A 26,822-nucleotide genomic window follows, 5' to 3' on the forward strand; every position below is an offset into this window, starting at 1 on the left:
GCTATCAGTCATTTAGGGTGGAGCTAACAGTCCTTCAGGTCACAGCTATTAGTCATTTAGGGTGTGGCTATCAGTCCTTTTGGACGGGGCTATCAGTCATTTATGGTGAAGCTAGTCTTTAGGGTGGGGCTATAAGTCCTTTAGGGTGGAGCTATCAGTCATTTAAGGCGGAACTATGGGCTATCTGTCCTTTAGGGTGGAGCTATCTGTCCTTTAGGGTGGTGCTATTAGTCATTTAAGATGGGACTATGGGCTTTCAGCCCTTTTGCTTGGAGCTATTTGTCATTTAGGGCGGAGCTATTAGTCCTTTAGGGCGGAGCTATCAGTCCTTTAGGGTGGAGCTATCAGTTATTTAGGGTGGAGCTATCAGTCCTTAGGGTGGGGCTATCAGTCATTTAGGGTGGAGCTATAAGTCCTTTAGGGCGGAGCTATCAGTTATTTAGGGTGGAACTATCAGTCCTTTAGGGCAGAGCTATCAGTTATTTAGGGTGGAGCCATTAGCCCTTTAGGGTGTGGCTATCAGTCCTTTAGGGCGGAGCTATCAGTTATTTAGGGTGGGGTTATCAGTCCTTTAGGGCGCAGCTATCAGTCCTTTAGGGCGGAGCTATCAGTCCTTTAGGGCAGAGCTATCAGTTATTTAGGGTGGAGCTATCAGTCCTTCAGGAAGGAGCTATCAGTCCTTTAGGGCGGAGCTATCAGTTATTTAGGGTGGGGCTATCAGTCCTTTAGGGCGGAGCTATCAGTCCTTTAGGGCAGAGCTATCAGTTATTTAGGGTGGAGCTATCAGTCCTTTAGGGTGGGGCTATCAGTCATTTAGGACAGGACTATGGGCTTTCAGTCCTTTACGGTAGAGCTATGAATGCATTTCTTTCATTTGTCCATTCATCAGTCTTCCTCCATTTTGTTAGCGATGCCTATCTTAAAATGATCCAAATGGTTCCCAAAGGATTAAACCGTTTCATTCGTTTCTGAAATGATGATCGTTTCAATTAAATGTTTGTCACAATATGATAAAGAAGGACAATGTTAACTTTTTTATGCTGATTTTAAAAAGCAAAATGGAATTTCTATAAAACACTATCATCACTACCTACTGGCCTAGCATGAAGATTTCAGCATTATTCATTTTCCTTCAGCTTAGCCTCTGATTTTTCAGGGGTCGCCACAGCGGAATGAAACGCCAACTTATCCAGCAGATGTTTTACACTGTGGACGCCCTTCCAGCTGCAACCCAGTACTGTCTTCGGATTGTGGGGGGGAAACCGGAGCATCTGGAGGAAACCCACATTAACAAGGGGAGAACATGCAAACTCCACACAGAAACACCAACTGGCCCAGTTGGGACTCAAACCGGCAATCTTGCTGTGAGGCCACAGTGCTAACCACTGCACCACCATGCTGCCCATTTTTTTGTCATTTAGCATTGAACTAATGGGAACAGGGATTGCTGTTGTCATGTAAATGTGTCTTGAATGTCAGGACAATGAAAGCATTGAGAAAGCACAGATATGGATTTACATCACATTACTTATGGAAAGAACAGAGCCGTTATGCGCAATATTCACACCGTGACAGAATCAACCGTAATACGTCTGTTCCCAATTAAGCAGAACTCCAACATCATACATCTCACTCAGCAACTAGAAACCAATATGTTTTCTGCCTATTACGAGAGAATACTGTAAAACTGCCATCTTTTGAGCTCCTTTAGGAAACAAAGAAAACGAGAAACGAGCTGCAGAAATGAGGAGCGAGGAGAAAAGGAAAGCAGAAAGTCTATAACAGGGCGAGTGTGAAAAATGAAAAGTAAACAGCCAGAAAAAAGCGACTGCATCTTGATGAGTTTCTGCTCAGACAACTGCCCTTCACATCCAGAGAAAAGAGCGACGGGGAAAGTAGGATAGTGGGAGGCACCACAAGGAATCAATTTTTATCTTCTCTTTTTTTTCCACCAACAAAAAGCAATTACGACACGGCACCGGCAAATTGGGCGACAGCCAGATCTCTCACCAGAGAGAAGGGGAGGAGAGATGAAGAACTAGACCCTTGATACGATGGAGAGGAGGACAAGGAGAACCACATGTAGGAGAAAACAATAGAGCCAGAGGAATGCAGAAACAGATCATCCAAACACACACCCTGAAAATACACCAACACAACGGCTAATCCACGCTGATCACTTCATTGAGGAGAACAGATACAAGGAATGTCTTATAGCACAACAAAAACTTAATATCCTTCAGCTTAATCCATGATTAATCTGGAATCTCCACAGTGGAATGAACCGCCAATTACTCTGGCATATGTTTTATGCAAAGGATGCCCTTCCAACTGCAACCCAGCACTGGGAAACCAGTAAAATATAGTAAGCGCTAGTAAAATATGTATAGTACACTCTCAGAAATAAAGGTACAAAATCTGTCACTGAGGTGGTATCTTTTCAAATGGTACACGGTTGTACTAAACAGGACATTAGTACCAATAAGGTTTAGTTTTGTACCTTTTAAGGGTGCTTTCACACCTTCCTTATTTAGCTAGATTGAATCACACTAGAGTTCGTTTTCCCTTTTGGTGCGGTTTGTTTAAGCAGGTGAGAATGCGGCAATCGTACTCAAGTGCGCACCAAAAGCGGACCAAATAAGCGTACCGATACCACCTCTTCAAACAGGTCTCGGTACGCTTTCAAACGAACCCTGAGCGGTTAAACAGTTCCAACCGTAAAAAGTACTGCGCCTTTTGGACTAATCTAGCTGCCGTAGGCTGATGCGCTGTGCATTATGGGATATGGAGGAAAAATATTTGTTGACAGCGCTTTACCAACAGAGAGAGGGTAAACATTACCTGATGAATAATTTGGTTATATTTCCACAAGATGAGCATGTCGCAGTTTAGCTAAATTAATTCACGCCTCCTCCTGAAGTGACGAGCGATGCATTAAACACTGTTTTCCAGCCGCGGCCGTGCTTCATTTTCGTAATGTATAGTTTGTCTAAAGCAGGGATACAATCAGTCAGCACAGCAAGGTTTTGTTTACTTGCGGGAGTTTGTTGGCATTTTCCCGCACGTGAATTCTAACCAATCAACAAGCAGTTTAGGAAATATGTTCAACAACATCTGGCCAATGAGAGATGTGGATTTTGTCAGATGACTGCATTTTGGTTTGTTTCAACTGGTTCGGACCAAAGCCAGCAGTGTGGTGTGAAAACGACCCAAAGACGGCAGAAGATGCAACAATGTATCAGTTATTGCCCTTGGTCCGGACCAAATGAAGCGAACTACAGATGTGAAAGCACCCTAAAGTTTAATTTTGTACCCTTAATGTACTTTAAGGTACACATTTGTACTTTTTGGCTATTCATTTGTAACTTTAACGACCTGTTCAGAACAAAAATATTCCACCACAGTGACAGATTTTGTACCTTTATTTGTAAGAGTGTGTGGTTGTAATCGAAGCTAAGATGTTTGTTGTCTGACGATCTGAATTACTAATTAGTTGTGGGGGTTGTATTCAGAACATTTATGTAAATTAGCATCTGAATATGTATGAAGTTTTTCATATGATCTGCATATGCCCCACTATCTCGTAGGCTGAGGGATGGACCATCCCTCCTATTTCCTGAAATGACTATCTAAATGGTTTGAAATGGTGGCTTAGTGTTCAGTCGCCTCACAGTCAGGTTCAAGTCCTGGCTGGGCCAGTTGGCGTTTCTGTGTGGAGTTTGCATGTTCTCCCAGTGTTTGTGTGGGTTTTTTCCGGCTGCTCCGGTTTCCAGTCCAAAGGCAAACGTTATGGGGTAATTGAATATACTAAAAATGGCCGTAACGTATGTGTGTGCATGTAGGAGTGTATGGGTGTTTCCCAGTATGGAGTTGCAGATGGAAAGGCATCCGCTGTGTAAAACATATATTGGTTGGCAGTTCATTCTGCTGTGGTGACCCCTGATGAAAAAAGGGACTAAGCCGAAGGAAAATGAATGAATGAACTTCCTTTTCTCATGAGATTGATTTGGATTTATTGTAATTCACTTATTAAAACTAGTCCACTAGACTATATCATGTTTGTAATTATCATAATTGTATCATATTATCATAATTGTAAATTCTATAGAGAGCATGTAAAAGAAAAAGGATGGTATCGCTTTATCACAATTTTGTTGGTTTGAAGCTATTGCAAGTACACAACAACTAATTCTTCTGTTCACACCAGACGCGGCAAGCATGGAAAATCGTGCTATTCGCGTGAAAACAGACACGTTGAGTAGATATTTTGAGTTTACTTGCTTCATTCGTGCATCAAATTCACTTTACAACAGACGCGGATTCGCATCATGGGAGGGTCTTGATGCTAAATGGCTAAAATGGATTTTATTGAGAGAATGGCTGTGTTTATGTGCTTTAGGAAGATTAAAAAATAGCGCCAATTAGTTTGGAGCCATGTCTGAGTAAACTAGATCCTTTCAGAGGTGCAGCCAGCTCTGTGAGCTAATAAACTCCTCCAGAAACTTAGCTTGGAAGCTCTCTGAGGTGCTTCTGACCCGAGCCCAGTTTCATAAAATGTTGTCAATATCGGCAGGAAACAGTATTTTCCAATGGGACACCAACAACAGGCGCTACGTCATAAGCTTGTCCCTACGAGAGAAGACTCCTGATTGGTTAATGTGGTGCGAATGTTCACTAAAGTTTAGCATCAGAGCGCACAATTTGCGACACTTTATTTGTGCGAATCGCACCAGAGGATGTCTATTCGCATCTTTGCATTGACTTGTAAATCACTCGCACTTGACGCTTCTTCCGCGTCTGGTGTGAATGCAGCATTAAGTGGTGTGCACACTGGGAGCTTTTTGCTCGCGTTTTCTGTTGACGTTTAAAACCTAGTGACTAAATAAAGGGCGTCAATGTGATTGTGCACACCACCAAGCAAAACGGCAGCCGCAAAAAGGTTATTTTTTAAGAAACGCCTCATGCTCGTCTTTTGTTTTGATGCACCGCGTCAAAACCTTCCCCTCCAATCAGATCGGCACTTTTGTTAACGTGCACGGAGCTGCTGAAGTTACAGTAAACAGCACTTGGAGCTGTTAATGCGAGCGCACATTGAAGAAGATTCCCAGAGGCGATATGAACGTGGAGCTGCTTATTGCTCTGTTAACAATAATCCTTTCTTCATCGCTAAAGCTGGAGCTGCTACATGAACCATCCATGCTTGTCTGCTGTTATAACCGAGGTGTCAAAAGCTTAAAGTTGTGTAGCGCCATCTAACGTCCAGGAGTTATTTTGCATACTCTTCTGCTTGACGCCAGTGAAAATCGCTTGGGTTTGAATCCGGAAAAACTTCTCGTAAAACGCTGACGATAAACGCAAACGAAAAGCGTCCCGGTGTGTACGAGCCTTAAGAGTATTCGATTGTAACTACAAGCTGCTTGCACAAACAACCTATCAGGCAAGACAAGGCTGTCACATGTCACCTTTGCAGTTTTGACAGTCGCCATCTTGTGGCTGAATAATGTGCAGGTTAGTATATGCTCCATTCAGTTGTTTTAGTTTCCGTCACTTTTGTTGAATTAAAGTAATAATAAAAATGTTATGACTGTTTTGGTAAAATAAAGCCCTTCAGTCTTAAACAACAGTGCTCCCACTGAATTTACTGTGAGATAATAAGGAAGTTAACAGGGAAGAATAAATACTGTAATAAATGTTCTTTGTTCATTCACACTAACTAACATTAGCTAATGGAACCGTGTGACTGAAGTATCTTCTACACAAGAACAAAAGTCATACACGTGAGGATAAATACATGCATTTTTGGCGGGAATGAAGGAGTGGGCTATGTCTAGGTTTTACTCAGTTATGTCATCATCCACCAAAATGAAGATATAAAAAACAAGGTTGTATTGCTGCTATTTTAAATCGAGCTTTAAAAGAGATGCCGACTGAAAGCTTAGTCTGGCATCTCTTCATGTTTCCACCCACACCACCCCCCCGCCCCTCACCAGCGGCAGCCTCCATCTTAACCCAGTAATCCACATCTAGTTAATTTACATTTACAAACACCAGCCCAGAAACAATCTGCTGCTTGCCAAATGTGTCCTTTTCAAAACCGGTTTCTGTAGCGCATAAATCAACAAAACAAACAAAGGGCTGCGCGGCCAGCTAAAACTGAAGAGAGGGATTTGAGATGGAGCACAAAGTGCGAATGCGGCACAAACTCCGCGCTGGAGGAGGCGGGGAACAGAGAGGAATTACAGTTGCACCATCATCACAGTTGCGGAGCTGATAAAAATAGCTCTCATTTAACCGGCCTAGATGGTTGATAAAGCACTTTTTTTCCTGCTCTCATAATGAGACGTACAGTGAACACAGCTCAGTGGAGATAATTACACATTGCACGCTTGGATTATTATTGTTTTTTTCTTCGTCTTTGTCTTTTTTTTTTTTACCGTTATTACATGGTCAGGTTATAAATGTTTTGTCAGGTAACTGAAAACGTTTCAGGGTAGGTAACATCTAAATGAACTGCTTTTAATTAACTGGCTTTTATTACTCCTAAGAAGGACTTTTATTGCAGAACATTGTTTAGCTTTATTAGGTTATATAAATTAAACTAGCTCATATCATGTGGAAGTATAGTATCTTTACCCTGCTGAAAAATCCAGCCTAGGCTGGTTGGCTGGTTTTAGTTGTTTGACTAGCCTGGTTTTTGAGGGGTTTTGGCCATTTCCAGGCTGGTTTCCAGCCATTTCCAGCCTGGTCTTAGCTGGTCAGGCTGGGAGATGACCAGCTAAAACCAGCTAAAACTGGCCTAGCCAAGCTGGGAGTCCAGCCAAAACCAACTATGTCCAGCTTAAACCAGGCTGGTCAAGCTGGGTTTAGCTGGTAATTTTCCAGCCTGACCAGCAAAGAACAGGCTGGAAATGGCTAGAAACCAGCCTAGAAATAGTCAAAACCCCTCTAAAACCAGGCTGGTCAACCAGTTAAAACCAGCCAACCAGCCTAGGCTGGTTTAAGCTGGATTTTTCAGCAGGATATGCTTTACAAACATTTCACTGTGCTTAGAATGATGTTATTACTGTGACTACTACTATTAATACTGTATTATATAATACATTCCTACACAAACAATGTTGCCTTTAGAAAATCAACCCTGAAAGGTTGAAATAATTCTAATAGCTAGCTGTTTTGCATGTTTTTAGTATGAATTAGCATGGTACTGGTATGTTTGCATACTAGCTGTCATGATCAATAGCTAGGGTTACCACTTTTGATACACAAAAATAAGGGACGCTGGTCTTGCTGGTTTCAGTGCTGGTCTTGCTGGTTTCTGGTAAACCCACCAGAGGCCGCTGTCGACTGACTGACCAATCAACTGACCCACCCACCTTCTTCCCTAAACCCAACCAATTGTATTAATTGACCTGCCCACTCAGTTCTCTAAACCCAACCAACAATTTTCAAAAGCAGTCCAGAAAAAGAAAAGCCTTAATTTGTTTTTTTTTTTACCACGTTTTCAGATTTCACCACTTATTATTATTTACTTGTTTATTTTATTTATTGGCTTCTGTTTTTGACTTACCTACTTTCTTAAACTCTTCTTGGTCACACTTTATTTTAATGGTCCGTGTGTTGAATTTAAGTTGCATTGCAACTAATTCTCATTAGATTATAAGTAGATTGTTTGTTTGGGGTTAAGGTCAGTGTAAGTTGACATGTACTTTCTAAGTTTCTTATAAAAAGTTAAATGTTTGTTAAAGGACTGTTGTTGGTATCAACAAATATTAAGCAGACAGTCTACTAATACTCAAATAGACCATCAAAATAAAGTGCTACCCCATTTCGTCACCGGACTCGAACCCTGTCGTCAACTTCTCTCTGCGTCTCAATTCCACCAACGTACATGGCAAGCTAACAGCACAAACAGGTAACAGCAGGAAAGCCATTCTCATAGAGGTAAGTGGTCAGCTGCTAAGCGCGAAAAGGGATGTCGTTACTGCTCTGTATCGTTCATTTAAAAAATGAAAAGCAGCCATACGCAGCTCTGGCTACACAATTCTCAATCTCCAAAAACGTATATAGCGCTACGTTTTCAGAATGAGCCTATGTTGCTAAAACGAGCTGTTACATCTCAAGAGCCTATCCATTCAGTAAACTTATATTCACAAACTTTCCAAGTAACCCTCCCCACTTGGCTTTAACTATTCAGCAGTTTGGTGTTTAAAGAACGCAAGTATTTCGTTTACATTCCATCTGATATTAAATAAAGCCGTGTATTCATGTTACAGGTGGCTTTTTCAACTGGGTGGAACTGCGTGTTTGGACTGTTTAAATGTATGTAGCACTTGTAGAGTTGTGCAACGTTGACTCGTTATCCTGCTGTATAGTGGCAAAGTAATTAATCACCGCGTGGCTGATTTGCAGCAAATTCAGCTGTGTTGACTCTTAGCTTTCAGCAGGTTTGTAATGAATTGAGCCATTGTTAGCATTGCGCCGTCGCATGTATATTATACATTTGAGAATTTGGCTGTTTCATTAAAGCCGGACAGCGTATAATTCATGCTCGGGCTGGAAAGGAATTACGCCTGTGCCTGGTGTGCCTCCTGTGTACAATGTTTTAATTTCCCTCACAAAAATAAAAAAAAATCAATAAACCCGACTCTTATCTCCTGCCTAACAAGTTTATTGACAGCCTCAAGTGTGTAGCAAGACCGATGTCCCATTGTGTGATAAACTAGATACCACTAGTATTACTATGACTTTAGTGCACTGTCTAGTTGCCCAGACGTCATGCCTCAGTAGTGTGCGCTAACCTCCGGCAGTGTGGGGTCAAGGGTACAAAAGACCCTTAGAAAGGGCTTTTCTCCAGATGGCCACGCTTAGTCCGCAAGACAAAAGACGCATAGCTAGAGCTCTTTGAATGTTTTCTTAAGGCTGACCTGACCTCCTGGCCTCAAAATTTCAGACGTGTCATTGTCGCATGTGATTGGCAGCGCATAAGTAATGTATCAAGTGTATTTTATGCAATTTTAATGGTGTTCCTTAAGTCTGTCGCAAGCACTTTTAAGCTGCGCAGTCTCTCTTTGAGGTTTTCGGATTGAGGAACTGTCTGAGTCTGTGTACCCCAGGGCACAGAGAGCAGGGAAGAGAACAAGAACATGGGAATGTAATGTTAGGGCTCCTCTTATAGGCCAAAAGATTTACAACCACTTTCTGAAAAGAAAGTCCTGAAGAAGAGCAGGCTGAAAGTACAGGATGCTCTATGCTAGAGTTCAGAGTTAAAAAGTTGTGTTTTGCAAAGCAAAGAATGAAGTTTTATGCTGAGTTGTACTCTTGGAAACATTAGTCATTGTTGGTATTGATCCCAAACATCCCCTAATGATCAAACTTTGCTTCATAATCTTAATTTTGTCGATCAGACGTATGATTGAAAAATCGTGAAAATGCTGTATTTACCTTTTTTAAAGGGTCATGAAACACCAAAACACATGTTTTGAGCTGTCGACAGTCGTATATGTGTCCCACACTGCTAAAAACACTATTAGGACACCTATATTTCACTAAAAAGTGTAAATTGGTTGTTTTTGCGTTATTTCAAGCAAATTCGTACTTCCGGTTTGAAACGAATTTTTGATGCTGCGTCACGGTCATGATATAATAGCGTGTATTCCAGCGTGCAGACTGGACGTCTGTACCAGAGTGTGTCTTATTACGTCTCAGAGTGTGCTGCAATAATGCATGAGTAAAGCTTCCCCCATAGCAAAATTTCTCTGGCCCACACCATCAGCATTTGCTTGGCCCACATGCCGCAGTGAATTACGGTACATGACTGGAACAATTCTGGCTTCCATACAAGCGGCAAACATGGACCATATGTGGGCCAAGTCTCAGCAGCCAAATTAATAACCTATAACTGGGCCTGAACTGGGCCCTATATGTTGGTGTGTTACGATTGCAATGTTTTTTATAAACCCATGAAGCATTTCGCTTTATGGCTGTGCTTTTTCTTGAAGCGACCTGATTGATAGAATTTTTTCTTTGCTCAAAAATAATATAAATGTTTTTTAAAAGTGGGTCAAGCTAGGCCAAACTTATGTGGCCCACATGTACATTTAAACATCTGGGCCAAATACTACATTTGAGATCCGGCCCAAGTCTTGAGGGCCGCCTGTAAGACGGTGCCACCTCAGCCAAACCTGGGCCATGTTTGGCCCAAATGTTGCATGCCAGTGCCAGATGAATGCCTGCTGTGCCAGCTTTATGCCAAATCTGGGCCAAAATTTTTTGCTGGTAAACACGTTATTTACACTTGCAACATACCTGAAACCAAGCAGTGATGTTTAATAAAGAAAAATACTCATAACACCCAGGGGCTGCATAGTAATGCCCTATCAACTACTCTAGCACCCTATCAATTGCAGATAAAAACACTGAGCAATTAGCAAGTGCAACATTTGAACAACCACCCACAATAATCATGGCAGAAATTTCGACACCCAAACACTCTTATTTATCTTCAGCAAACGAAAAAATTGCTTGTTCTTTATAGCATGCCCTATCAAACGGTTCAGGTCAGGTGAAATCCTTACCCCCTCTTTTTTTTTTTGTCTATAAATCCACGCTCGCTTCCAGCCCTGGGAAAGCGCTTCTGTGCTGCCTCAGACAAACACAAACTAACTACCGGACTAATGGACCCAAGGGAGCAGACCTTTGAACCGAGGGAAGGTCAACCTTCAAGACCACAGTGTCTTTTTGTCCTGTTCTCTCAAAAGTCGTCTGGTATCTGTCACGAAAACGAGAACTCAGGGCGGTCACGCTTCAATGCAGGATATTTCGAGGGCATTCGGGGTTAAAGACAATGATATTGTAAATCCAGGCTCGAGGAAAACACTGAACCTGCATTTTTTTCACTTCATAGTCGTCGGGAAATGCTAGGTGGGTCATTCTGCAGTATATTTCAAAAGGAAGTATTTCATGCACACAATAAATAAGCGATGCAGTTTGCTAGTATTCTAAACGTCTCTGGGAGCTGATAAACGGGGAAGGCAGTATCTTAGGGGGAAAGCTGAATTTACTGCTTTAAATGCTTTAGGAGTGCAGTGCGGAATGGCGAATATAAATCAGGAAGTTGATCTGGCTGCTGTGCTGGGCGTCGTCGATGCCTTATCTGAGCTGGATACAGTGAGCACTGGAGAGTCCGCAGTGATATAAATAATGCCTATTGATTTCAGAGAAGCCGGGACACTGGAGGCACACAAACACAGAGCGTGATTATAAACTGTTCGGCTTTTGCTTGGAATAAGCAGTATTTGCTGCAAACATTTTTGTTGTTGTTCTAAATGTGAGCAGTAGCAGAGGATGTGGCAGGGGGAGTGGAGCAGCTTTGTTTGGTGGTTGGAAATAAATGGGTTTGGAGCTGTGGCTGGTGCTCATGTGGGGGATAAGAGTCCAAATGAGAGTCTGGCTTGTGACAAATATCACTGTGCCCCTCTTCATTGTTTTCTGTCCTTTATCCACAGCTTTTTTTAAAAGGGGGAAAAACCAGGCTTATTGTTATGTTCAAAACGTGTTGCCGCAGTGAAGTTTCTTTGCAGCTTTTGATGACAAATCCACGAAAGGCTGTCGTCTAATTTTTTTTCAGCGAATCTCGGGGTGTTTTCACACCCACCTTGTTTAGTTGGGTTGAATCGCACTAGAGTTCGTTTTCCCTCTTGGTGTGGTTCGTTTGGGCAGGTGTGAATGCAGCAATCGTACTCGAGTGTAATGCACCTTTTTGGACTAATCCAGCTGCCGTAGGCTGATGCGCTGTGCATTATGGGATGTGGAGGAAAAATATTTGTTGACAGCGTTTTACCAACACTTTTAAACAGAGAGAGAGAGAGAGAGAAAAAAAACATTACCTGGGGTCCGTTCTTCGTACCTTGCTTAAATGATCTAAGATGATTTGGCAGATCCTGGATCTTTTAATCTTGATAACTGATCTCTCGCTAATTTGGTTCTTCAAACAAGTTCGCGAATCAGATTACAATGTCTGGATAAACTGATCTGAGATCGCTGCATGTTGTGAAGGACAGATCTATCGATCCTCGAAATCATGATCAGCAATGCAACGATTGGCTGACGGCACAGCAGTGTAATGACATCATCTGATTAATATTCAATTATCCATGTGAGCAAAATGACATCAAATTAGCAGTAAACGGTTTGTTAAATATGACACGCAATAACTTTACACATTTGTTATGAGCGGCAGGCTTTACACTTTCATGTGTCAAGAGTATTAATCAAGTATTTCAATGTATATCAGTGTAGTTCTACATTTAAAGAAGATTTCCCTTATTATAGTAGCCGATTTTTTAATCAGTATAAAGAATAACTGGTTGTTTAAGCATTTTGATATTGGTAAAGTTGTCTGCAACTTTTTTGAAGCATCAAAACACTGACATACTAACTATCAAAACATGTTTATGACTGCATAAATGTATTATTGCTTTTTTTTTAAAAAGACACATAATGTGCATTTCTATTATACATAATTTGTTCTAAAGCGATCTAAAAAGTTCATATCAATTTTTGTTTGCACCATTAGGTGGCAGTCTTTGTACTTTCATTTCGAGGGTGCAGATTGCATAAGTTTTATTAATATGTATAACTTTATTTATTTTATTAATAACTATAACTTTATATATATATATATATATATATATATATATATATATATATATATATATATATATATATATATATATATATATATATATATATATATATATAGTTAAAAATATTTACCATTTACCCAAGTGTAACTACTACTGTAAGAAAATATCAGAATTCGAAACATACTTTCTCTATTATCTTTGCTTGAACTGAGCCGATCTAATCCTGTTTATATGAATTGAACCTGCTCCCGATCAGGTTTGAGCTAGCAGAACTGTTGCCATGACAACAACTCTCGGATCAGCTTTGAAGAACGAAACGATCCTGGATCGTGTCAAATCGTCAACATCCAAATCCAGCTAACTGAGTAATCCACGTACGAAGAATGGACCCCTGATGAATCACTGATAATATTTTCGGAATATATTCTTGTTGTAGCCTAATTGGTTCACGACGTCACCAACCAGAGCAAGAGGTGGCAGTATTGCACCAAAAAAATTATTGACCACCGTAAAACAGGAAGAAGAAGAAATCGTTGACATCATATGCATTTACTTATATCGGCTAGACACCAGCCTCACAGCTCTGTGAATGCTGGTGCCGTCACTTATTGATCCGCAATCTGTAACTGTAGTTTGTGTGGACGCTACTGCACTACTTGATTTAAAAAAAAAAGAGCTTCACTACTGAAAAGCTATTTGATTTAGAAAGTAGCGGCGCTACCGCTAAGCTACTAAGAAATGGAGTTGAGCTAGTAGCATCACTACTTGTAGTGACTTTACTGCTCAAAACTGCTTATTCCCAACCAATAGTGTTTTAAAAAGCACCGACTGACCCAATCGATGGACTCGAACTCAACTCCACTAAGTGTCTCAAGTCTACCAATGTACATGGCGAGCTACTGGACAAACTGGTAACCACAGGAAATCCGTTCATACGGAGGTAATTGGTCAGTTGGTAAGTGTCCCTACTAAAAAAAACAGCTTAAACCAGCCTAGGCTGGTTGGCTGGTTTAAGCTGGTCGACCAGGCTGGTTTTAGAGGGGTTTTGGCCATTTTCAGGCTGGTTTCCAGCCTAGTCTTAGCTGGTCAGGCTGGGAGATGACCAGCTAACACCAGCTTGACCAGACAAGCCAGGCTGGGAGCTGCTTAAATGTCCAGCTTAAACCAGGCTGGTCAAGCTGGTTTTAGCTGGATTTGGCTGGTCATTTTCCAGCCTGACCAGCTAAGACCAGGCTGGAAATGGCTGGAAACCAGCCTGGAAATGGCCAAAACCCCTCTAAAACCAGCCTGGTCAACCAGCTGAAATCAGCCAACCAGCCTAGGCTGGTTTAAACTGGATTTTTCAGCAGGGGTGAAATGGAATTGCGTCATACCGCCACGTATCACTCGTTTTAAGGATGAATTACAGCCATACGTACTTCTGAGTACATAATGCACGATCTCTAGAAATGTATATAGGACTACAATTTCAGAATAAGCCTATGTTGACAAAATCTGTTGGGGTCACACTGCCCCATAGCATTCGTTTCACCTTTGACGAACACTTTCGCGTTTTTGCAAAAACATACATCAAAGCATACGTTCCCAATAAGCCTGGGTTGCGAAAAAAAAAAAAGAGATTAAATTCCTTTCTGCAGTTTGTGAGTGCTGTGCCAAGACTTTTACATGCAAAAGAGCAGAGACAACAGAGCTCCGAGCAGGAAAAGAGAGTTCCTCAAATTAATAGCATCCACTCTCCCTGGTGTGGCGTTAAGTGCTGATCACATATACCTGATAAGAGAGGCACAGAGAGTTTGCAGCCGAGCCCATTCTTCCCTAGAACAGACAGAAAACTCTGAGCCAAAGCATCCTAATGTAACCCAAAGGGCTGTTTTTGCTTTGTACAGCTCGATAGCAGCGGTATCAACAATATCTCCTTTTGCACTTTTGCCCATCTTCATCAAATGTACCGTAATCCCATTATCTCAGTGCTGGATCTTAATTAATTTTGTAATTTCATTGCCTCTATCACACACTGGGGATTTTAGAGGGAATATAGAGTATACCCCTGTGGAAACACTCTGTGTCATTGCAGTTTAAATGGCCATTTAAATGCTGTAAAGCACGCTCGAGAGGACAACACTGATTGGTTGAAGGACACCATGTTCGTGCACAGTTCCAAGGCCTCCAATAGAAACAATCTTGCTTGTTTTTTTACTTGAAGAATCTCAAATCAAATTCAAAACTCTGATACATTCATACTGAACAGCGGCTTATTTCCACTTATTTCGCTAAATCTACTATACATCCCCTACAGAAGCCAGAAAGTGTTAGAAAGTGAGCACTTCCCGGTGGTACCATCATAGAGAGGCTCTAAATCCCTTTCCAAAACCTTTTCATTTACTGTTCCTCACTGGTAGAACAATCCCCTCAGTTCCATACAGACTGCTGAACCCCTGGCAACTTTCAAAAGACACCTAAAAAAGACTTTAATTCCTACTCTATTATAGCTTGTATATTTGTAACAAAATCAGACGTTGTAGCATTTTACGTGAGTACTGTCTCTTTGTAATTAATCACTTGATATTTTCCTCATTGTAAATTGTTTTGGACAAAAGTTTCTGATAAATGACCTTAGTTACAGGTAGTATTACCTAAATGACCTAAGATAAAGGTAGTGTTACCTAAATGACCTAAGGTAAAGGTAGTGTTACCTAAATGACCTAAGGTAAAGGTAGTGTTACCAAAATGACCTAAGGTAAAGGTAGTGTTACCAAAATGACCTAAGGTAAAGGTAGTGTTACCTAAATGACCTAAGGTAAAGGTAGTGTTACCAAAATGACCTAAGGTAAAGGTAGTATTACCTAAATGACCTAAGGTAAAGGGAGTGTTACCAAAATGACCTAAGGTAAAGGTAGTATTACCTAAATGACCTAAGGTAAAGGTAGTATTACCTACCCCCCCCACCCCCCCCCCCCCCCCCCCCAAAAAAAAAAGAATAAATAAATAAATAAATAAAAATCAGCTAGCAAGACTCTAGCAAGAAGAAAATATTTGTGATTTACATTAATGCTAAACTGGACTTGCAACAAAAGGAAGCTAAGAACAAGTGGTAATTATCTGAAAATTAACCACCCAGATTTTGACAGCAGCTAATCAAATGACAGAATATGTAAACTTAGTTTATATATATATAATTAAATAATAATATTAGTTAAAAGCCTGGATGCTTGTCCACAGAGGGCTATTATTTTGAGGGCTACTTCACGTTGACCAATCAAAGGAAAGTTGGCATTTTAGCACCACCTAGATGTGTATAATGACTTTTGAAGTCGTTTATCCATTTTCCGACCCTAAATTAAAAAAGGAAAATCGAGCCAAAATTGTTTTTGTTTTTTAAATTCTTGTGAGCAAATGAAAAACAGAAAAACTGTAATTTTTTTGAAAACGGATATGGATATTTTTAATTTATTTCTTAGTAATTTAATTTTTGTTTGTTTTTAACTATTACTATTTCATACTGTTTATTTATAAATATTTACTTTCAACATTGACAATGTATCTGAACATTTGACTGTGATTGTTGAATGTCTGCATTCAACTTTCTGTACACTTTTATTACTCTTGTTTCCATTTTAATTTTCCCCTTATTATTATTATTATCATTATTATTTTTTAGTTTTTTTCCCCTTTTTTATTGTTTTTCCCTCTTTTTGTAAAAAAAGCAACAACAAAGATAATATTTAACTAGTTGTACTGAAATATTGTTTGTTTTTTCACAATAAAAAATTTGAACAATTTTTTGTAACTCTAGAGCTGGTCCTATTCTGGATTAGAGATCCCCAAACCTACACAAATCAGCTTTGAGTGACATATCCGAGGGAAAAAAACACTCCCCAAATTAAAGTCTAAACACTAGTCCTTACCCTAAAATTATTTTGAAACAAAGTTTGTTCAGCTAGCTTCATGCAGCAGATCTCTGCCTCTAGAAAGTGGCCTTCCTACCTTATCAAATTTGCCAAGCAGTTCGTAGTCTCACTATACCTAGTTCTCTTCTACCTGATGAAAAGCAGAATGTGGTAGGCATGCTAGCAAAAAAAAAAAAAAAATACTAGCATTGATGTAGAATCCTAAATGTGCATCCCGTGAGGATGTTTGGGAAATTTGACTTTTTTTTATAAACCTATGAAGCATTTCGCTTTATGGCTGTGCTTTTTCTTGAAGCGACCTGATTGACAGAATTTTTTCTTTGCTCAAAAATAATATAAATGTATTTTAAAAGTGGGTCAAGCTAGGCCAAACTTATGTGGCCTACATGTACATTTAAACATCTGGGCCAAATACTACATTTGATATCTGGCCCAAGTCTTGAGGGCCGCCTGTAAGACGGTGCCACCTCAGCTAAACCTGGGCCATGTTTGGCCCAAATGTTGCATGCCAGTGCCAGACGAATGCCTGCTGTGCCAGCTTTATGCCAAATCTGGGCCAGAATTCTTTGCTACCTGGGTGCCCTTCCAGCAGCAACCCATCTCTGGGAAAACAGTTGAGATACACTAGAAGTTTAAACTTTTCTCTGCCTCTAGAAAGTGGCCTTCCTACCTTATCAAATTTGCCAAGCAGTTCGTAGTCTCACTATACCTAGTTCTCTTCTACCTGATGAAAAGCAGAATGTGGTAGGCATGCTAGCAAAAAAAAAAAAAATACTAGCATTGATGTAGAATCCTAAATGTGCATCCCGTGGGGATGTTTGGGACATTTGACTTTAAGAATCTGTGGGAACACCTGATGCACCTGAAATGTCACATGAATTGACAACATGCTAGATGAAGAGCAGTATGCCTGGTTTGCACCAAAGAGATATATATTTTAGAGAACATTTTAATTGCTGTGAGGTATTTTTTTAATAAATGTAGCCAAGTAATCCTGAAGACTTCAATTAGGTGGTTCAGGAAGGTTTAATTAAGGTTGGAGCTGAACCTTGCTGGAAGGTCAGCCTCCAGGGGCTGGATTTCACACCTCTGGGATGACTTCAGAGATACATTGCCATGCTGTATAGGTCTTGGAGTTCAGTGAAAATTAAATGTTCGAAATGAATCATTTCAAAGTTTGTCTTGAATGGTTTAGTCTTGGATACAGTATTCCAATATGATTCAAAATTGTTCCTCTCAGGAGAGCTAGTTACACCTCCACTGTTTCTGTTACAGTCATCAGGAACGATTTTAGAGACAGTGGGACGTCAGTGAAACAGATGGGCGAATTAGACACCAGCGAGCGATAACTGCGTGAGGCCAGTCCTCACCCAGAGCCACAATTTACTAAAGACCTGCTCTCGGCTTTCCTGTACTTCTGCCGTATGGAGTAACTCTAACCCATTCCAGATGCTCGCAGACAGAGCAACGCAGGGAGTGAGCTGAGGAGAGGATGAGCTCATTTTTCACTCTTGTTGGTGATAAATAAAGAACATATGCTGACCATTCGTTTGATTTTCTCCCCTCGTCCACATGTCTATAAATCAGTTTGACGCACAGGGCCGATAGTTCTCATCTGCATGCGAATGGAACTGGATAGAAGTAGCTGATCTCTGCTTAGGGGAAATTTCACGACGTGCACTGAAGGAGTGCTTGCAGACCCTCTGTGGGGAATTGAACAATCACATACCCTTGTTGCAGCCAGATCTGAGGAAGCATCCAACATCAAGACCAGAGACCTTATAGTGCTGACAAGAGATACAAGCACTATGAAATAAACTGTTGTCTGTCTGTTGCAGAAAATGCATATACCTTAATTTTCTTTAGAGATCACACAGTTGAGATATATTCATTTGTTCATTTTCTTGTCGGCTTAGTGCCTTTATTAATCCGGGGTCCCCACAGCGGAATGAACCGCCAACTTATCCAGCAAGTTTTTACACAGCAGATGCCCCCATAGCAAAATTTCTCTATCCCAGATCTGGCCCACACTATCAGCATTTGCTTGGCCCACATGCCGCAGTGAATTACGGTACATGACTGGACCAATTCTGGCTTCCATACAAGCGGCAAACATGGACCATATGTGGGCCAAGTCTCAGCCAAATTAATCACCCATAACTGAGCCTGAACTGGGCCCGATATGTTGGTGTGTTACGAATGCAATGTTTTTTATAAACCCATGAAGCATTTCGCTTTATGGCTGTGCTTTTTCTTGAAGCGACCTGATTGATAGAATTTTTTCTTTGCTCAAAAATAATATAAATGTATTTTAAAAGTGGGTCAAGCTAGGCCAAACTTATGTGGCCCACATGTACATTTAAACATCTGGGCCAAATACTACATTTGAGATCCGGCCCAAGTCTTGAGGGCCGCCTGTAAGACGGTGCCACATCAGCCAAACCTGGGCCATGTTTGGCCCATATGTTGCATGCCAGTGCCAGACGAATGCCTGCTGTGCCAGCTTTATGCCAAATATGGGCCAGAATTCTTTGCTGGTAAACTCGTTATTTACACTTGCAACATACCAGAAACCAAGCAGTGATGTTTAATAAAGAAAAATACTCATAACACCCAGGGACTGCATAGTAATGCCCTATCAACTACTCTAGCACCCTATCAATTGCAGATAAAAACAAAACCTGGGCCATGTTTAGCCCAAATGTTGCATGCCAGTGCCAGACGAATGCCTGCTGTGCCAGCTTTATGCCAAATCTGGGCCAGAATTCTTTACTACCTGGGTGCCCTTCCAGCAGCAACCCATCTCTGGGAAAACAGTTGAGATACACTAGAAGTTTAAACTTTTTGACCTCAAATTGAAATTCGAAACAACTTTAAACTGTGATTAACAAATTAATTACATTCCTTTCAAACACACTTTTCAATTCTTACCATTACACTTTACCCTCCACCCCCCTTAAACCTGTATGGAATCTATTTAGCTGCTAAGATGTTTGGTTATGGCCTAATCCCAGTTTGACCCTTGCCCTAAACTAGGATTGTCCAGTTCGCCTCTTGAAGGACCATTTTAAGCCACTGTTTACGCTTAGTGGTTTTGTCTGCCCAATCACAAGAAAACAAATCTGAAATGACTTGGGCTTGTCTACATTTGTCAACTTCCACCGCTATTTTTATAAGTCGTAGAATGTGCTTGGAACAGATACTAAACTACTTTAACAAAATGTTCTGCTACTACCAGAGACGGTTTAAACACTGTTTATCACCAGTTTTGAATCTAACACAAGGCGAAAGAGGTTACTTCCTTAACATAAAAGACCAGGAAGAAGCTCATGCATACATCGCAAGCTATAAATCCTGATAAAAAAAAAAAATCAGAAAAATAAGCAAAAGAGAGATTAAAACATTGTGAAACATGATTCATATCATTACTGAGTGTAAACCGGGCCTAATTAAGATTTTCAGAATCATTGAAACATCAATGAATGTTGAAGCAGGTTGGAGATAGATGCAGATAGATTTTAGCCTCCTGAAGCAAGGTTGGACACTCCTGACCTAAACTTAAATTCTACAACAGCAGTCTAAAGCATTAGGTGAAACAAGATTCCTCTTAGTACTGAGTGTAAACCGGGCCTAATCAAGATCGTCAGAATCCTAGAAACATCTATGAATGTTTGAGCAGGTTGGATATAGATAGATTTTGGTCTCCTGAGGTAAGGTTGGACACTCCTGGCCTAAACTTAAAGTCTACAACAGCAGTCTCAAACATTGAGTAAAACAAGATTCCTCTTGGTACTGAGTGTAAACCTAATCAAAATCTTCAGAATCCTAGAAACATCTGTGAATGTTGGAGAAGGTTGGAGATAGATGCAGATAGACTTTGGCCTCCTAAAGCAAGATTGGACACTCCTGGCCTTAACCTAAAGTCTACAACAGCAGTCTAAAGCATCAAGTGAAACAAGATTCCTCTTAGTACTGAGTGTAAACCGGGCCTAATCAAGATCTTCACAATCCTTGAAACATCTATGAATGTTGGAGCAGGTTGGATATGGATAGATTTTGGCCTCCTGAGGCAAGGTTGGACACTCCTGGCCTAAACTTAAAGTCTACAACAGCAGTCTCAAACATTGAGTAAAACAAGATTCCTCTTAGTACTGAGTGTAAACCGGGCCTAATCAAGATCTTCAGAATCCTAGAAACATCTATGAATGTTGGAGCAGGTTGGATATAGATAGATTTTGGCCTCCTAAAGAAAGATTGGACAGTCCTGGCCTAAACTTAAAGTCTACAACAGCAGTGAAGTTTCAAGAACAAGTGAAGTTTATTTACAAACTATTTTCGAGAGGATCACGTGTTTATGATTGAACACGGCTGGTTCTGCATTCGCTAGGTATGATCCACCAATCAGGCCAGTTCTAACCCACTATAAAAAGCCAGGGTTTGTCCAAAGGTCTTAGTGGCGATGCAGTGACGCAGTAGGTAGTGCTGTCGCCTCACAACAAGAAGGTCGCCGGTTCGAGCCTCGGCTGAGTCAGTTGGCGTTTCTGTGTGGAGTTTGCATGTTCTCCCTGCGTTAGCTTGGGTTTCCTCCGGGTGCTCCGGTTTCCCCCACAGTCCAAACCATGCGGTGCAGGTGAATTGGGTAGGCTAAATTGTCCTAGGTGTATGATTGTGAATGAGTGTGTGGGTGTTTCCCAGAGATGGGTTGCGGCTGGAACGCCATCCGCTGCATAAAAGCGGTTCATTCCGACTAAGACTAAGCCGAAAAGAAAATGAATGAATGAATGAAGCATCTTGAAATTGGTTGGAGCTAAGATCCACAGGACACTAGTCCTCCAATGGTAAGATTGGACTCTCCTTTGCATATATACTGACTGATTGATAGATAAGTTGCTCCAGGACTAACAAACACAGTCATCGAGGATTTGCAGCTACCTATCGCCACCTGTTTGTTGATGAAAAATAGCACGTGTTAAGCCTTCTTTTGGTTTTCTCCTCTCATCCAGACAGTAAATCACTGTTGTGAGAGGGTCCGATAGTTCTCAAGGATGTGAATGGAATGGGATGGACGCATCTAAGCTCCGGCCAGAGGAAATTTCAGCACTTGCACTGAAGTCATGCCTCAGACCCTCTGCAGGGGAATGAACAATCCTTTCCCCTCGCTTGAGCCAGATCCCTGGAAGCATCCAACACTTCCTGTAGAGAGCAAGACCAGAGTCATTATAGCACTGGCCGGGGATGCAGGCAGTCTGAAGCAAACATTCAAACAAAACAGTCAGAGATTTACACGGCATGCTTGATTTGGGATGTCAGATTCCCATGGCTGTGGGGCTGAGATGAAGTGGACGGCCTGGGGCAAAGTCAACATCGGGGTTTTGGCCCCTTCTCAACCCACTCGTGCGAGAGAGGGAGAGACCGTGACCAAGTCCAGGAAACAGCTGCGGAAAAGAATGTAATCCCAGGCTCGGAGGTAAACCTGAGCCGCACCCGAGGAAGCTTTGAGATTGCGTTTTGTTTAGGTCTTCAATTTCCGGATTTGCCAAGGTAGGCCTCACTAGAATTTTCTGCTCAGTGATTTCTGCATAGGAGCAATTGCATGCAAATGTCAACCTTGCCATGAAAAAAAAAAAGAAAAAGTTTTCACCAAAATAGTGAAACTATTTCTGCAGGTTTCATTAAGTCAAATTTAAAACTTTCTAAGACCCTTTTAAGACCATTATGAATGAAATTTTAGACTTATACAGGGCTAAACACTAATGATTATTTCTAATGGCCCGATTGGGCCAGTGGATTTTTTATTTTTATGTTTTTGCTTTCCACAAAAAAAAATCAGATGTAGTTACAGTGCTTCCCACAGGTTTAAAACATACTTGCGGTGGTAGTCTGACTGAAACAAACCTTTTACCCACAGCACATAAATAGTTAACTATATGCGACAAGCAAAACATAATTTGATTTTGTACACTATTTCTATTATCATGTGTTTTAAACTTTTTCTTTTTAATGAGTTAAAGAAAAAAAAAAAGACTGTTGAAATAAAAAAATGTCAAGTATCTCTCTTTTATGCTATTCAGGAGCCACGTGCACCCACTGACAGGTAAATCTGCTTCTCTATTGGCATGACATTTTGTGCACATGTGATTACCAAAGCATTTTAGATATATAAAATATGTAATATATTGACGATCAAATTAATAAAATATACAGCAGATGAGAAATAAATCACAGGAAAAGGAATAAAACAGACAATATATCTTAAAATGATAACAATTACAAGAATAAAAGGTGTAAATTATTTAAACGAGAGAAGATTTTCCACTACTTAATTTGGATGTAATTTCCTCCTCTCTGAATATTTAGTAAGTTTTTATAAGTCGTTTAGATTAAAGAAATAATTATTTAATGTCTCTCTCGCGGCTGTGCGCTTAAAATTAACGACAGCTTAGAAAATGAAAGCAAAACCAATTCACTGACATTTTAGTAGATTTAGAAACGCCGGCCGGGTGCAAAAAGGTGTGGGTCTGCAGAGCACGTGAGACTGAAAACAAGCAGCACAAAATGGGTAAACGAGAGAAGATTTGCCACTACTTAATCGCTCGAGGATGGTTGTTTATATTGTCTGGATACAAAAAAAAAAAAAAGGTAAAAGGATGATAATAATAGTAAAAAAAAAAAAAAAAAGTGTTACTAAATATAGATACTAAATATAGTATCTATAATATATACTAAATATAGTATAATATATACTAAATATAATATACAAATATAGTATCTATGATATATACTAAATATATATATATATATAGTATCTGTAAATATATAAAGATACTGTGTATACTGTGATACTGATCTATCTATACTAAATATAGATACATATAGATAAATATAGATACTAAATATATCAGTCTATGTGTGGGAAGCACTGAATTATTTCTTAGCAACATCCTTGAATGTGTCAAAACAAGACAACTTTTGTTGTATACTCTATTTTCAACATAATGTTTTTTTTTTTTTGTTTTTTTTTTTCAAATGAAAAGTTTAACATTTTTAAGTATATTTATTGTGGAGGCAATTTCATAAATAATCAAATATATATTCTAATGGTGTACAAATATTCTGCAGCCACTTACTATTATTATTATTATAAGTATATATAAGTATGTTTTCTTGTTTTGACACATTAAAATATGTCCCTAAGAAATAACTCAGTGCTTCCCACACATAGACTTGAGCGAGCCGCCCAGCTATATTAACGGCTGCTCAAGTATATTTAGTGACACACTTTTTTTTTTTACTATTATTATCATCCTTTACACATTTTTTTGTATTCAGACAATATAAACAAACATCCTCGAGCGATTAAGTAGTGGAAAATCTTCTCTTGTTTAACCGTTTTGTACTGCTTGTTTTCATTCTCTTTTCTTATTCACATGCTCTGCAGACCCGCACTTTTTTTTGCATCCGGCCGGCGTTTCTAAATCTACTAAAATGTCAGAGAACTTGTTTTGCATTCATCGTTAATTTTGAGCGCACAGCCGCAAGAGCAAGAGAGACATTAAATAATTATTTTCTTTAATCTAAAAATTTATTTAATATTTTTGTAAAACCAGTGATATTTCAATTGCATCCACTCCCACATTAAAAAATACTATTTATATATGTATACTATTTATGTATGTATATATAAATTTATTTATTATACTATTTATATATGCATACTGTTGTGTTTTTGAACCAATACTGAATAAACATGTTCAAAAACGCTATAATATTTACTATAAATCACCATAGTATTTTTTTATGAGGTCATTCGTCAGTAAATAAAAAATGTGACGCGATCTCCGCCACTAGTAACGTCCAGGTGGCACAGCGAGATTCAGGAAGTGTCCGACTTCTGGTGTAATTTTTGAGCCCTCCTCTTACTGCAGACGCCTGCTCTCATTTACAATGCAATCAAGGCGAGGCGCAGCCTGTTATAACAGTGACGCTTCCTAGTGATGTGGAGCTGATCTGCGAACCACAGCACATTACGTTAGCTGACCAATCAGAGCCTCTTGAGGGCGGGTTTTCAAAGGAACTAGGAAACATGACAGTCATTTTCGTGTTAGCCGAATAGCTGTATATAATCAAAGTAGGACAAATGTAAAAAAATCTACAAATGAAGCTCGAGCATACATTGCTTTGCACCCCATAAACACAAACAAGGCTTAAAAATACGCCATGGACCACCCCTTTAAACTTATTTAAGACCTACAACACAATATTTCAGTGATTTTAAAGGCCTAAAATTTAGTTTTTGAAATTTAAAGGGCACCTATGGTAAAAAATCTACTTTTCAAGCTGTTTGGACAGATCTGTGTGTTGGTATAGTGTATAGACCGTCATACTGGGGTGATATGAACACACCCAGTCCTTTTTTTTCAATTTAACTACAAAAAAAAGGGTCGGCCAATTGGAGCTGTTTTCAAATCGATCGCACCATTATGTAGGTGTGCGATCCCCCCGCCCACCGAATTGATTGACAGCTGCGCGCATTAACATGTTCCGGTAGTCGCGTGTATATGTCAACAAGACCAGGCAGACATACGCAAAGCAACCGGGAATAAAAGGTCTGTTCTGTTCGCTAGGATCAGCAATCGTCATCAAATGTGATTAAGAGTAAGTTTCACATGTTTAAAGTGTTTTAAAACAGAGTATGTGTGTAATTAATTACAGCGTTCTACTTCAGCTTTACTTCATCAGCACAGCCGCGTGTCAGAACAATTATAAAAGAAGACGCTTCAATCCCGGTTTGTGGAAGTTAAATCAGGTTTATTTTGTACATTAGCGTAACAGATATCCACACAGCACTGGAGGTTAGCCTTAACTAAGCTAAGCGCGCTCTGTCTGTCTGCCTGCGTGTGTATCTGTGTGTGTGTGTGTGTATGTGTGCGCCTTTGTAACGATATTGTGTGTGACTCATTAATGCAACTTCACAATACTGATTAGTAAAGGTTAATTCTTACTGTAGTATCTCACAAACGCTACGTGAGACCTTCTTCCTTTAAGTCTGTCTGTTGTCTGACGCAGCTGAGGGAGGAGGCATGTAGAAATAGTGGGCGGGAAAGACTCGGCTTAAAGGCGCAGTACGACAAAACCACCCCCTGCTGGAAATCAGTATAAAGCAGCATCTTGTACACTGCAAAAAATGCTTTTCTTACTTAGATTTTTTGTCTTGTTTCTAGTCCAAACATCTAACAATTCCTAAATCAAGAAGAATTTTCTAGACAAGCAAAACATACTGTCTTGTTTTGTGAAATAATATGCCAATATTAAGTGAGTTTTTCCGTAAAACAAGCAAAATAATCTGCCAATGGGATAAGCAAAATAATCTTATGTCAAAAGAAAAAACAAGATTAATTTGCTTACCCCATTGGCAGATTATTTAGCTTGTTTTAAGGAAAAACTCACTTAATATTGGCAATTTATTTCTCAAAACAAGACAATTTGTTTTGCTTGTCTAGAAAATGCTTCTTAATATAAGAAATTTTAGATATTTAGACTAGAAATAAGACAAAAAATCTAAGCAAGAAAAGCATTTTTTGCAGTGTAAAAGGTATAATGAAAAATCTGATGGGTGTTTTGATCTGAAACTTTATATACACATTCTAGAGACGCAAAAGACTTATATTAAATCTGAAAAAAGGGGTAACCTAGGTGCCCTTTAAGACATTTTAATAAGACTTCTTAAGATACTCTTGTTAATTTACAGAATTTCTGCAAAGTATATTGTACACCTTAAACTTGCATACTTTTTAGTCACATCCGTAGCACATGTTTATTTCTGTCATTTAAAATATAAAACAGATTAACAGATTGAAATTTCTTTGATCCCTTATCTCTCTGGATAGCTGTTTCAAGAGTTCACACTTAGCTGATGATTTACAAAGCTTATTTGGCATGCTGTCCCGGGAGAGAGCCCCGAGCTCAAGGGCTCCTCGAGCCCGGGGCTTCCTCCCGTTGGCAGAGCAAGAAGGGAGCCTGAGCTCGGTGGATCTCAGAACTCCCCTGCCGCTGTAGCTAAGGGAACGTAAGGAATTAGACCAGCTTGATTGTTAAGTATGTTGAATGTCTTTGGATGGTGGGAGGAAACCGGAGAGCCCGGGGAAAACCCACGCGGACACGGGAAGGACATACAAACTCCCCACAGAAACACTCACCGGTCCTATCGAACTAGGACCGGCAGTATTCTTGCTGTGTGGTTCACAGTGCTAACCACTGGACCGCCGTGCCG

General features: G+C 40.0%; 3 long non-coding RNA genes across 3 annotated transcripts in view; all 3 read right to left on the reverse strand.

The window, feature by feature from the left end:
- LOC141380251 (uncharacterized) overlaps positions 1-26,822 on the reverse strand; it is a 495,770-nt gene that overhangs the window by 440,395 nt on the left and 28,553 nt on the right. The window lies entirely within an intron of this gene.
- Positions 1-26,822, reverse strand: part of LOC141380247 (uncharacterized) — a 54,400-nt gene that overhangs the window by 21,536 nt on the left and 6,042 nt on the right. The window lies entirely within an intron of this gene.
- Positions 16,069-22,287, reverse strand: LOC141380250 (uncharacterized). The gene is made up of 3 exons (XR_012397942.1): positions 19,234-22,287; positions 17,262-18,995; positions 16,069-16,667 (listed from the first exon to the last, which is right to left on the reverse strand). It is a non-coding gene; the product is annotated as an uncharacterized lncRNA (long non-coding RNA).

The sequence above is a fragment of the Danio rerio genome, chromosome 22, assembly GCF_049306965.1.
Source record: "Danio rerio strain Tuebingen ecotype United States chromosome 22, GRCz12tu, whole genome shotgun sequence".
Taxonomy (NCBI): Eukaryota; Metazoa; Chordata; class Actinopteri; order Cypriniformes; family Danionidae; genus Danio; species Danio rerio.